This window comes from Setaria italica, chromosome VI (assembly GCF_000263155.2).
Source record: "Setaria italica strain Yugu1 chromosome VI, Setaria_italica_v2.0, whole genome shotgun sequence".
In the NCBI taxonomy this organism is placed as follows: domain Eukaryota; kingdom Viridiplantae; phylum Streptophyta; class Magnoliopsida; order Poales; family Poaceae; genus Setaria; species Setaria italica.
The window spans coordinates 6823022-6835381 of record NC_028455.1 but is presented as its reverse complement, the minus strand read 5'-3'; positions in this window follow the sequence as shown (position 1 = coordinate 6835381).

Genomic DNA, 12360 nt, shown 5'->3' with positions numbered 1-12360 from the left:
TTGAATTCAAATTGGAGCCAATAGTCAGCAAATGAGCAGATTTCGAACTCCTTGCCGAAATAATTCTAAGTCTGGAAAACAGCCTTGGTTAGCAATGTTTGGAGCCAATTTCAGAAAAATTTGGTGTAGACGTTATATGGTTTTTGGTGCAAAATGGAATCCTTATTAGTTGTAGAACACAAGTGGTGAGTGGTTGGCCTATATAGAATACATTTGGGCTACTGAAATTGGTGCCAAAGAAGGGTAAATGACCACATGTGAAGACTGTCGAAACTGAATCGTCAAAGTTCAGTTACAGGAGGTCCTGGCCGAACTTCGAGCTTCAAAATCTAGGAGTTAGGGTGCTCATCTCGGGTAGAGGCCCATCTATCAATTGAAGTGCTCGGATTAATCTACAAGATTGCTTAAGGAATGTTCGAGAGATTGGGTTCGGATTTGCCAATTTTGAGGCCTGAATATGTAGATTGAGAAGAGATAAAGGAAAGAAAAACAGCAGGAACAGAGGCGACAGGAAGAGCCGTGCCGCCGCCGGCTCTCGCGCATGCCGGCCAGCGCGACGGCCACGTTCGCGCCACGCCGCCTACCATGAGCTAAGCTGGATGTCATGCACGGTAATATTGCGTCGCTATCACCTCGCCCTCATCCAGTTAACCGCCGCCCTGGGTTTTACTGCCGTGCGAGCCGAGCTTGAGCAATCAGTACCGCCGCCGGCCAAATTCACCCACGCCGCCGCCCCTCTTTGCAATTCCACCCACCCAAGGTTCCGTCAGCTCCTCCTCAACGCCCCACGCTGCTCCGTTCAGTAGTTCCTCGCCGTCGAAGCTCCGAATCACCGCCGTACCGGTCCGCCTGCCACCACCACCGTCCTCTCGGTGAGCTCTTCGTGCCGGCCCTTTTCCTTTCAATCGTCGATCCTCGTAGAGTATCTAGGTTGTGTAGATGCCGTAGGTCGCGCCGGAGACCTTTTTTGTGCCGCCATCGGGCCTTGCGCCGGCCGGCCGCCGGTCATGGTGCCGCCGCTCGTGAGGAGCCCGACACAGGCCACCTCCAGGAGGGCCGCCACCGCCTGTGGGGAAGCCTCGGCTTGGGGATGCCCCCAGCCCGGCCACACCGCCGGGGAGGCGCCGCCGGCGAGCCCCCGCCCCCTGCGGTTGGTGCCCCTGTTTTGGCGCAGGGAGGAAGAAGCCATGCGCCAGGGAGGTTGTAAGGAGAAAGGGGGGGGGGGGGAAGCAGGCCGGTCAGTGTTGCTTGGGCCGGGATGCCGAGTTGCGGTAGGAGAGGCCCAGGTGGAGTAGAAAAGAAAAAGGGGGCCGGCGAATGAAAGATAGGCCATGGGCCGGATTAGCAGGCCGGTCGTTGGAAAAAGAAAAGAGAAGGTGGGCCGATCGCGGTTGAGAAAGAGAGGAGAAAAGGGAAGCCGGCCCAAGCAAGCCTGCCGCAAAGAGGCCCATGCGCCACAGATTAAGAACCGACGGGCCACTTTTCGGCCTGAGGAAAGTGCCGGCCGTGGGCCCCACTCGTTAGTGAAGAAGAGAGGGAGGAAGTAGGAGGCCGGGTGGGCCCTAGGTGGAAGTGATAGTGGGTAGAAGAAGGTTGGGTAAGAAAAGTTTTAACCATGGTTTTGTGAATAAACCTTAGGTTTTTCTTTTATTAGATAAATAGATTAAATACGGTTTTCACCATTTAATTCACAGGAAATTCTAGAAGTGCCCAAAATTAGTGAAGCCAATTTTATTAGGATTGTTTTATTTTCCTTTATGCATTAAAATTCTTAAACCCTAGGAAAAATAATAAAAATTTAGGTATTTATTTAATGCCTTTTTATTTAAGGTATTTAAATAAATGCTTAAACTTTATTAAATGTATAAAACTTGAAAAATGCTTTATTATCCACAAATCATTATTAAGTCATAGGAAATAAGTTTTTGAGATTAGAAAATTATTATAATGCTTTTAAAAAGTAAAGAAAAAGGTCTAAGATAGGATTAGTAAAGGAAATAAAAATGGTAGGTTAATCTTTTCGAGTTTTTGTGTGTTGGCTTGCAACTTTATCATGATAAATTGTATAGTCCTTGTTGGCTTGCAACTTTATCATGAAGGAAAGTTGTATAGTCTTGTATTCAAAAAGTTTTGCATCTCTAACTCTTGCATATACTGAATCGTAGACGTCACAACTCCTGAAGTGGAATTCATGGATTTCAGTTGGAGATGGACATCATTCGCGAAATGTGGAGTGCCTCTTTTGGTAAAGAAGTTTTCTGAAGAACTAACCTTTGTTGATCCCAGGCAAGCCCCGGTGCATTTATACCTATCTATATTGGAGTCGTTATTTCATGTGACTAATTATCGGTTATTTGCTATATGTATGCACTAAGTCTAGGAGTTGCGTGAAACCTATTCTTGTGTATAATCATACCTTGCTTTAAGGACATCTTTGCCACTTGTTCAAACCTTAGAAGATAACCCAAGTCTAGAAATGCTTAGTTGCTTAAATGCTTGGTTTACCAACCTTAAGGAAAAACTTTGAGTCATACATGTGATATATGGAAGGTTAACTTGGAATTGAGAAGCGGACAGAAGCTAGAGATGTAGTTATGTCTGCTAGTCAAATTGGTTAAGGCCCGATTCGTTGTCTTAACCTTTGATCAAGTGATAAGCATCTGATCACTTACTGGGTATGGGACCAGTAAAGCCCAGTAGGTTAGTAAACTCTCTGATCGGGAATACTTCGTACCCGTGCTTGACGTGCTGGAGATTGGCAGGGGCGTAGCCTGAAACTCACATGGTGATCAGGCCAGACTTGGGGTCCCATGTGGGGGTGCGTCCCTGGGTCCGGGTAGTCTTATTCCCAATCATTGGATTTGCTGATCGAAAAGTCGTTACGTACGACCTGTACAGTCGTATATAGCTGGTGATCAGGGTACTCTCCTGCAGGATGTAAATGGATCCGGATCGCCGCAATTCTCGGTTATGAATGCACTTGATCACTGTTGAGCATCGTAGTGTAAATTCATGAATGTTATTCCTTTAAATGAGTGATGTATGGCTTAAAATACCTTATTGCTGTATTTACTCTTTTCTCATCATCTAGAATGGTTAGGTAATAACTTAACCAAATAAAAGATAAAACTAAGGCATTACTTGTAGTAAGTTTTTCAGCAAAAAGTGTATTAGCCAAGTACACCAAAAAGCTAGCATACACCTCCAAAGAAAGCTATTATATTGGTTAGTCGGGTAAGACTTGCTGAGTACATCGTACTCAGGGGATCCCTTGTTGTTATCTTCAGAAAACCAGCAGGGACCCACCGAAGAGGAAGCTCCGAAGATCTAGGGTATCTTATGAGTCTCATGATACTCTAGAATAAAACTTAAATGTTTATTTTTCTTCCGGACTGGTTCATGTTTTAAATTTCTAGAACCACGCTAACCTGCACTGTTTAGTTTTTCTTCAATCTATGGTTGTAATATATCGTACCTTTGATATGTCTTTAAAAATTTAATATTTGTTGATATTATCCCATCGCGGATATTATCCTGATGTATGGCTATGAGACAAGTCGTGGATCCTTCGAGGAGTCCTAGGGACACTCGACGGACTACCGGACTTATGCTGTTTTAGGTGCGTTTCGGATAATTGTTGTTCCGACAGCGATTAGCCGCACTTAAACCAGCTTAAGTTGGGCGGTTCCGCCACACCAGCCAAGTCATCAAGTTCCCTTTTCATGAGTGAGGAGTAGTCGTCGGCCGCCAACTGGTCCTGGAGCGAAGTGCGTCTCGACCCTGCCCTCAATTCCCATGGTAGTACCGCCTCATGACTGTACACCAACTGATAAGGGGACATCTTGGTGGCCCCATGGCAAGCCATCCTGTATGCCCATAGGGCTTCAGTCAGACATAGATGCCATTTTTTCGGCTGCTCCTCTATCTTCCTCTTAATTAACTTAATTATCCCTTTGTTGGAAGATTCGGCCTGGCCATTAGCTTGGGCATAATACGGAGACGAGTTTAACAATTTTATTCCCATGTCGGCCGTGAACTCGAATTCTCCTGATGTAAACATCGTCCCTTGATCGGTTGTGATAGTCTGGGGAATGCCGAAGCGGTAGACGATATGGTCCCTTACGAAGTCAACTATAGCAGCCGATGTTACGGCCTTTAACGGAATCGCCTCCACCCATTTGGTGAAATAATCAGTGGCCACCAGAATGAACTTGTGCCCTTTGCTTGACGGAGGATAGATTTGACCGATGAGGTCTATTCCTCAACCTCTGAACGGCCATGGTTTGATAATGGGATTCATGGTCGATGCGGGCGCACGTTGGACATTCCTGTACTTCTGACAATCCTGGCATCCTTTATAATATTTGAAGCAATCTTCGAGGATCGTCGGCCAGTAATACCCATTATTCCTAATCATCCATTTCATCTTATGTGTCGACTGGTGGGCTCCACACACTCCTTCATGGATTTCTCCCATCAGAGTCTTAGCCTCCTCCGTTCCTAGACACTTGAGTAGGACGCCATCAATTGTTCGGTAGAACAAGTCGTCTTCCAGTAACACATATTTGGTAGCATGAAAACGTACCCGCCGATCCACTTTCTTAGATGGATCTTTCAGGTAATCGGCAATCTCCTTTCGCCAGTCATTGGCCGCGAGCTCTAGAGCCATGGCGCCTTGAATCGACCGATACCCAGATGCGTGTTGGGCGAGCTTGTTGGCATCCTCGTTGTGATTCCTTGGGATGTGCTCGATAACTGCCGACTTGAATTCTCTCAGAAGCAGCAGGCAATCTTCGCAATAAATTCTCAACACACCGTCCTTGCACTCGGACTTCCCTGTTAATTGATCCACGATAAGCATGGAATCTCCAAAAATTTTGACAGAATTAGCTTTGACTTCCCTTAGCAATTGTAATCCCTTCAGTACAGCTCGGTACTCTGCTTGATTGTTAGTGGCGGATGCTTCTATTGGCAGAGAGAAATCATAGCTTGCCCCCCGAGGCGATATGAGGACGATGCCGATTCCTGATCCGGCCCCACATGATGATCCATCAAAGTATAAGGTCCAAGGTATTGGTTCTACGAAGGTAGCCTCTGGCCCGCAGTGCTGGGCAACGAAATCGGCCATGACCCGACCCTTAACGGCTTTTGCCGATTCATATCGAAGGTCAAACTCCGACAAAGCCAAGATCCATTTTCCGATCCGTCCTTTTAAAATCGGCAATGACAGCATGTATTTTACCACGTCATCCTTGCATACGACCACACATTCCACTGATAGCAAATAGTGCCTGAGTTTGGTACATGAGAAGTAAAGGCATAGGCACAACCGCTCCACTGGAGGATACCTTGTTTCGGCGTCGAGAAGTCTTCTACTGACATAATAAATTACCCATTCCTTTCCCTCGAACTCCTGGACCAGAGCCGACCCGATAGCTCGTTCATCGGCTGATAAATATAGTTTAAACGGCTTACCAGTTTGAGGGGGGACCAATACCGGTGGTGAGACCAAGTACTGCTTGATATCTTCCAATGCCTTGCGTTGCTCTTCCCCCCATATGAACTCCTGGTCGAGCTTCAACTTTAATAATGGTGTGAAGGCTTGGATTCGCCCAGACAGATTAGATATGAATCTTCTGATGAAATTCACCTTGCCGATTAGAGATTGTAACTCAGTTTTATTCTGCGGGGCCATGACTTTGTTGATAGCCGCTATGGTTTTTCGATTGATTTCTATTCCCCGCTCATGCACCATGAATCCTAAGAATTGTCCGGCGGATACGCCGAAGGCACACTTATTTGGGTTCATTTTCAGCCCATGTTTCTTAGTGCATTCCAATACCTGTCGTAAATCAGCCAGATGCTCCTGATGTCCTTTTGATTTGACTACGACGTCATCGATGTAGATTTCTACTAGTATGCCGATAAGTTTGTGAAATATGTAATTCATGGCTCTCTGATACGTAGCGCCGGTATTTTTCAAGCCGAAAGTCATTATCACCCACTCAAATAGACCAAGGTGACCCGGGCATCTTAAAGCCATTTTGGAAATGTCCTCTTCGGCCATTAGTATCTGATTGTACCCAGCGTTTCCATCCATGAAACTAATAACCTTGTGTCCTGCGGCGGCATCTATCAGCACATCGGCCGTCGGCATGGGGTATCCGTCCATTGGTGTGGCCTGATTGAGATTCCTGAAATCGACGCATACGCGTAGCTTTCCATTCTTCTTGTATACTGGTACAATGTTGGAGATCCATTCGGCATAATAGCATTGCCGAATAAATTTTGCTTCGATTAGCCACGTTATTTCGGCCTTTATGTCTGGTAGGATTTTAGGATTACACCGCCATGCAGGCTGTTGATACGGCCGATACCCTGGCTTTATGGGTAACCGATGCTCAACGATAGATCGGTCTAATCCGGGCATCTCATGATATTCCCAAACAAACCTTAAATTCTCTTAACAAACTTGTCAATTTACATTTGTATTCCGGATCCAAATCTGCACTAATATATGTCGGCCTTGGTTTGGTGCCATCGCCTAAGTCTATCATTTCTAATGAATCGGCCGACGTGAACCTATGTCCCAGCTTTCCATCTTCTCGGGCGAACTGATCCATTTAGTCTGAGTCTTCGGAGCCGACTGCTCGGATCGGCTGTAGGCCAAAATCGGACACCTTCAAGAAGTCAGTGTCCCATATTTTCCCGGATATGCATTTGACGGTTTCGCAGCTCCACTGCTGCGTGTCAGCTGCCGCGATGCTGTATGCGGAATCGGCGGTGACCACCTCGATGCTGTCGCCGACCCATTGTATGAGGCATTAATGCATTGTAGACGGGATACAGCAATTTGCATGTATCCAGTCTCGGCCGAGTAACATGTTGTAGGACCCCTTGCCATTAATGATAAAGAAAGTAGTAGGAAGGGTCTTACTGCTGATAGTGAGGTCGACGCAGAGAGCGCCGCGAGCGGGCGATACGTTGCCTTCGAAATCCTTGAGCATCATATCTGTCCTGGTGAGGTCGTTATCGCTCTTCCCTAGCTTCCGGAACATGGCGTACGGCATGATGTTAACTGCAGTTCCCCCGTCTACCAGTAATCTGGTGATGGGTCGGCCGTTGACATGCCCTTTAAGAAACAATGCCTTCAGGTGTTGTCGTTTGTCATCTTCAGGCTTCTTGAATGTGGCTTTCATTGGCTCCAAAGCCAATTGTGCCATCTGCTCTTCTATTGCCGACATGTCCTATCGGTCGGCAGGAGTCATGAATTCCAACGGCAGTATGAAAACCATGTCGATGTCAGCTGCCGATTCGTCGCCTCCTCTGTCGTTTCTTTTGGGGCGCCATACCTGAGACCTGTCGTTCTTCTCGCCTGCCGTATGCCCTTGCTCTTCCTCCTGTTGTTCCCACTGGCGGAGATATTGGATTCTCCGTTTTTGAGACTTGGTCAATCCATCGGGGCACCATCTGGGGTTCACCGGTTTGGTTCGTGGTCTAGCACGTTCCCATTCCGGTTCGCGTCCTAAAGAGTTCTCGTCTGACACCCGAGCATCGGCCATCTCTTCAAGTCGACTGTGGACGCTAACCTTGTTTTCTAGCCGGTCATGTCGATCAAATCTGCCCCCCGGCCCATCATCGCGCCTGCCTTCCGACCGGTCATACCGGTCACTTCTGCCCCCGAGCCAATCACGTACTGGAGGGCGCCGGTCGTCTTGTCGCGCCAGTTCCTACTAATCGGCTCTGATTTCCCATCTCTGGAGCGAGACCTGCTGAACGACCGATTGTTACGATACGGGCTGTTGCACTCGGGGCAATTATCGGCCGAAGGCAACCTGAGGTTGCTTTCCCAATAGTGAATGAAGAACGGACATCGCCAGTGATCTTCATGTCACCGCATTGCTTCTTCCCGGGATCTTGAGCGTTCATGTTGCCGTTGATACTTATTGAGCAGAAATTGGGAAGTAATGGGCCTTCGTGATTCTCCCATCCCGTCGTCATCATCTTCCATCCGTCGTTTTCCTTTGACGTCTTCGGGTGTTGCTTGATTCCTGGGATCCACGACACCGCTTTGCTTAGCCGATTCGGACGTCAGCACCTTGGTTTGGAGCGAATTTCTCCCCGTGTCAACCATGTTGGTAGGGAAGGGGTGCTGGTCGATCTTCATCGGCTTGGCCGATTTTGTTGGAACTTCAAATTTAAGTCTGCCTTGCTCGATGGCCGACTGTATCTGCTGCCGGAAGATTTTGCATTCGTTTGTATCATGGGAGGTAGCGTTATGCCACTTGCAATATTTCATCTTTTTCAGCTGTTCGGCAGAAGGAATCGTATGGTATGGTGAGAGCTTGATCTGTCCTTCCTGGAGGAGTAGGTCGAAGATTTTGTCGGCCTTTTATGTGTCGAATCCGAACGTTTCCGGCTCCTTCATTTGGAACGGACACGATATCGGCTTCTTCCCTTTAACCCATTCCGCAAGGCCGATTTCTGCGTCTTCCTCGGTTTCAACCTCTTCTAAGAATGCCACCATCTTCTAAAAGTTCCTCCGTGGATCGAAAGTACGTACTTCTTGTAGGGATACGAGGTAGGCTACGCTAGCGCAAATCAAAATTTCTACCGCGTATAACCAGGAAGAACTGCCGTATAAGGATCACGGGATTACCACTCGACGCACTACTGGTGCGGAAGATGTAGATATGCGTCGGTGCAGTGAAGACGATCACGTAGTCGTACGTAGTCGATCAACGTAGTTGTACGTAGTCGATCACGTCCAGCAGCTCCTCAGCAGCTCGTCCACGTGCACAGCAAGATCGCCTCCGGTGCCGCGGCTCGTCGTCGGCTCGTCGTGGCTCGTCGGCGGCTCGTCGATGGCTCGTCCAAGTGCTGCAGGCGCAACACCTCCAAGGTATCCACACGTGCAGGGAGGAAGCGTCGCAAGCCGGACTGCTAGATCCACGAGTTGCAACAGGCGAGGGCGTGGGAGGCGCGGCAAGTGTGTTCAGCCAAAAGGTGTCAACCCTAGGGCGCCCCCACCCCTCTATTTATAGGGGTTCCTGATGGGCCTCTGGATCCGAGGCCCATTAGCACTCCTAAACCTAATCCAACTCGGATCAAATCCGAATTGGGCTTCCAACCCCTTAAGTGTGTGACCCTATGGGTTCGGATACGTATAGACATGGCCCGAGTACTCCTACTCGGCCCAATAGTCGGTAGCGGCCTCTAGCAAGACGTGCCAACTCCTATACGCATACGAGATCATATCAGACGAACCATCACAACATAATATACATGCTATTCCCTTTGCCTCACGATATTTGGTCTAGCTTCAAGCCGACCGCTCTTTCTCGATCCTGTGATTCGGAATCCCTTTGTAGGTTAACTCTTAACCGTACGTAGCATGGCCATGCATTTTCGGATCCGATCACTCGAGGGGCCCAGAGATATCACTCTCAATCAGAGAGGGGCAAATCCCATCTTGATTGACCATGTCTCATAGCATGCTTCTTGACAAACCCGAAAGCTACCTTTATAACTACCATGTTACGGCGTAGCGTTTGATAGCCCCTAAGTAGGTCGATCCACATCTAGAATACATGCGACAATCTCAGGTCTAAGGACAAAGCGTATATGTTGTTTAAAGAGAGAACTACTTCTCGTGTTGGGTCAGTCCTAACACATGTCTCCACATGTGTCCACATTATTAGTTCAACATCTTCATGTCCATGACTTGTGAAACATAGTCATCAACTAATACATGTGCTAGTCTAATATTCATGTGTGTCCTCACATGAACTCCGACTAGGGACAACTTTAGAATAACCATACAAGTAAAGAGTTTCACATACAATTCACATAATTGCAAATCAATTCAAGTAGCCTTTAATGGATATTTAATGAACACAATATACAAATCATGGATACAAATGGAATATCATCATCTCTATGATTGCCTCTAGGGCATACCTCCAACAGTCTCCCACTTGCACTAGAGACAATCTAGAATGTACCTAATACCCATAGCTCTTACATGCGCATCATGCTTAGCCTGCGGGAGTGGTTTTGTCAACGGATCAGAAATGTTCAGATCCGTGTGTATTTTGCATATCTTGATCTCACCCCGGTTAACGAAGTCTCGAATGAGATGAAATCGCCGCATTACGTGTTTGTTCTTCTGGTGGTTCCTTGGCTCCTTTCCTTGCGCAATTGCCCCATTATTATCACAGTAGAGATTCAATGGGCTGGACGCATTCGGGAACACACCAAGCTCAATGAGGAAATTCCTTATCCAAACACCTTCCTTCGCGGCTTCCGAAGCCGCGATGTACTCGGCTTCTGTCGTAGAATTGGCCACCGTCTCCTGCTTGGAACTCTTCCAACTAACAGCACCACCATTTAACGTGAACACAAATCCTGATTGTGACTTTGAATCGTCTCTGTCGGTTTGGAAACTAGCATCGGTGTAACCTGTTACAACGAGCTCCTCCTGACCTCCATAGACGAGGAACATATCTTTAGTCCTTCTCAAGTACTTAAGAATGTTTTTCACCGCTGTCCAGTGACTCTCACCTGGATCAGATTGGTGTCTACTTGTCATACTTAGCGCATATGAAACATCTGGGCGAGTACTTATCATTGCATACATGATAGATCCAATAGCCGAGGCATATGGCACTCTACTCATGCGATCCCGCTCATCAGCAGTCGAAGGACACTGAGTCTTGCTGAGATGTATGCCATGTGACATAGGCAAGAACCCTTTCTTTGCCTCTTCCATGCTGAACCGCTTCAACACTTTGTCAATATAAGTATCTTGGCTCAAACCTATAAGCCTTCTCGATCTATCTCTATAGATCTTAATACCCAGAATATATGCCGCTTCCCCTAAGTCCTTCATCGAAAAACTATTTTTCAGTGACGTCTTTACGGATTCAAGCATAGGAATATTATTTCCAATCAGTAATATGTCATCCACATATAAGATTAGAAATACTACAGAGCTCCCACTAACCTTCTTGTAAACATAAGACTCTTCTTCGTTCTTGGTGAAGTCAAACCCTTTGACCACTTCATCAAAACGAATGTTCCAACTCCTAGATGCTTGCTTCAATCCATAAATGGATCTCTGAAGCTTGCATACCTTTCCAGCATTTTTCGGATCGACAAAACCCTCGGGCTGTATCATATACACGTCCTCAGCTAGGTTTCCATTCAGGAAAGCTGTCTTGACATCCATCTGCCATATCTCATAATCGAAATATGCAGCTATAGCTAGAATAATCCGAATGGACTTAAGCATCACTACGGGCGAGAAGGTCTCGTCGTAGTCAACTCCTTGAACTTGTCGAAAACCTTTTGCGACAAGTCGTGCTTTGTAGATGTGAACATTTCCATCCATGTCCTTTTTCTTCTTATAGATCCACTTGCACTCTATGGCTTTAACACCATCAGGCGGGTCAACCAAGTTCCAAACTTGATTGTCTCCCATGGACTCTATTTCGGATTGCATGGCACTCTGCCATTTTTTGGAGTCTAGGTCCATCATTGCTTCTGCATATGTCGCAGGCTCATCATTGTCCAACAATAATATTTCTCGCATTTCGCGGAGCCTTGCTGACCTTCGTGGTTGCGGCGGTGCTTCTCTTGCCATGGGTATCTCAACTTGTTCTGTTACGTTAGCATCACTCATTGATTCTTGCCCGATTGGCTCATCTTAAACTTCTTCAAGATGCACTGTCTTTCCACTCTTTTCTCCTTTGAGAAACTCTTTCTCTAGGAAAACCCCGTTCCGAGCGACAAACACTTTGCCTTCTGATCGGTTGTAGAAATAATATCCCAAAGTTTCCTTTGGATATCCCACGAAAATGCACTTATCCGACTTGGGTGTGATCTTGTCCGACTGAAGTCGCTTGACAAACACTTCACATCCCCAAATCTTTAGAAAAGACAAACTAGGAACCTTTCCAGTCCATATCTCATATGGTGTCTTAACTACGGATTTAGATGGTACCCTATTAAGTGTGAAAGCTGCTGTTTCTAGAGCGTATCCCCAAAATGACAACGGTAGGTCCGACTGGCTCATCATTGATCGAACCATGTCTAACAAAGTTCGATTACGTCGCTCGGACACACCGTTTCTCTGAGGTGTTCCAGGCGGCGTAAGTTGTGGAACAATTCCGCAACTCTTTAGATGATTGCTAAACTCGTGGCTCAAATACTCGCCTCCACGATCAGATCGTAAGGCCTTAATTTTCTTGCCACGCTGATTTTCAACTTCATTCTGAAATTCCTTGAACTTTTCAAAGGTTTCAGACTTGGGCGGTGGGTTTGGCTTGGACGTTCCAGCCTTGCCCTTCTTCTTCCAAG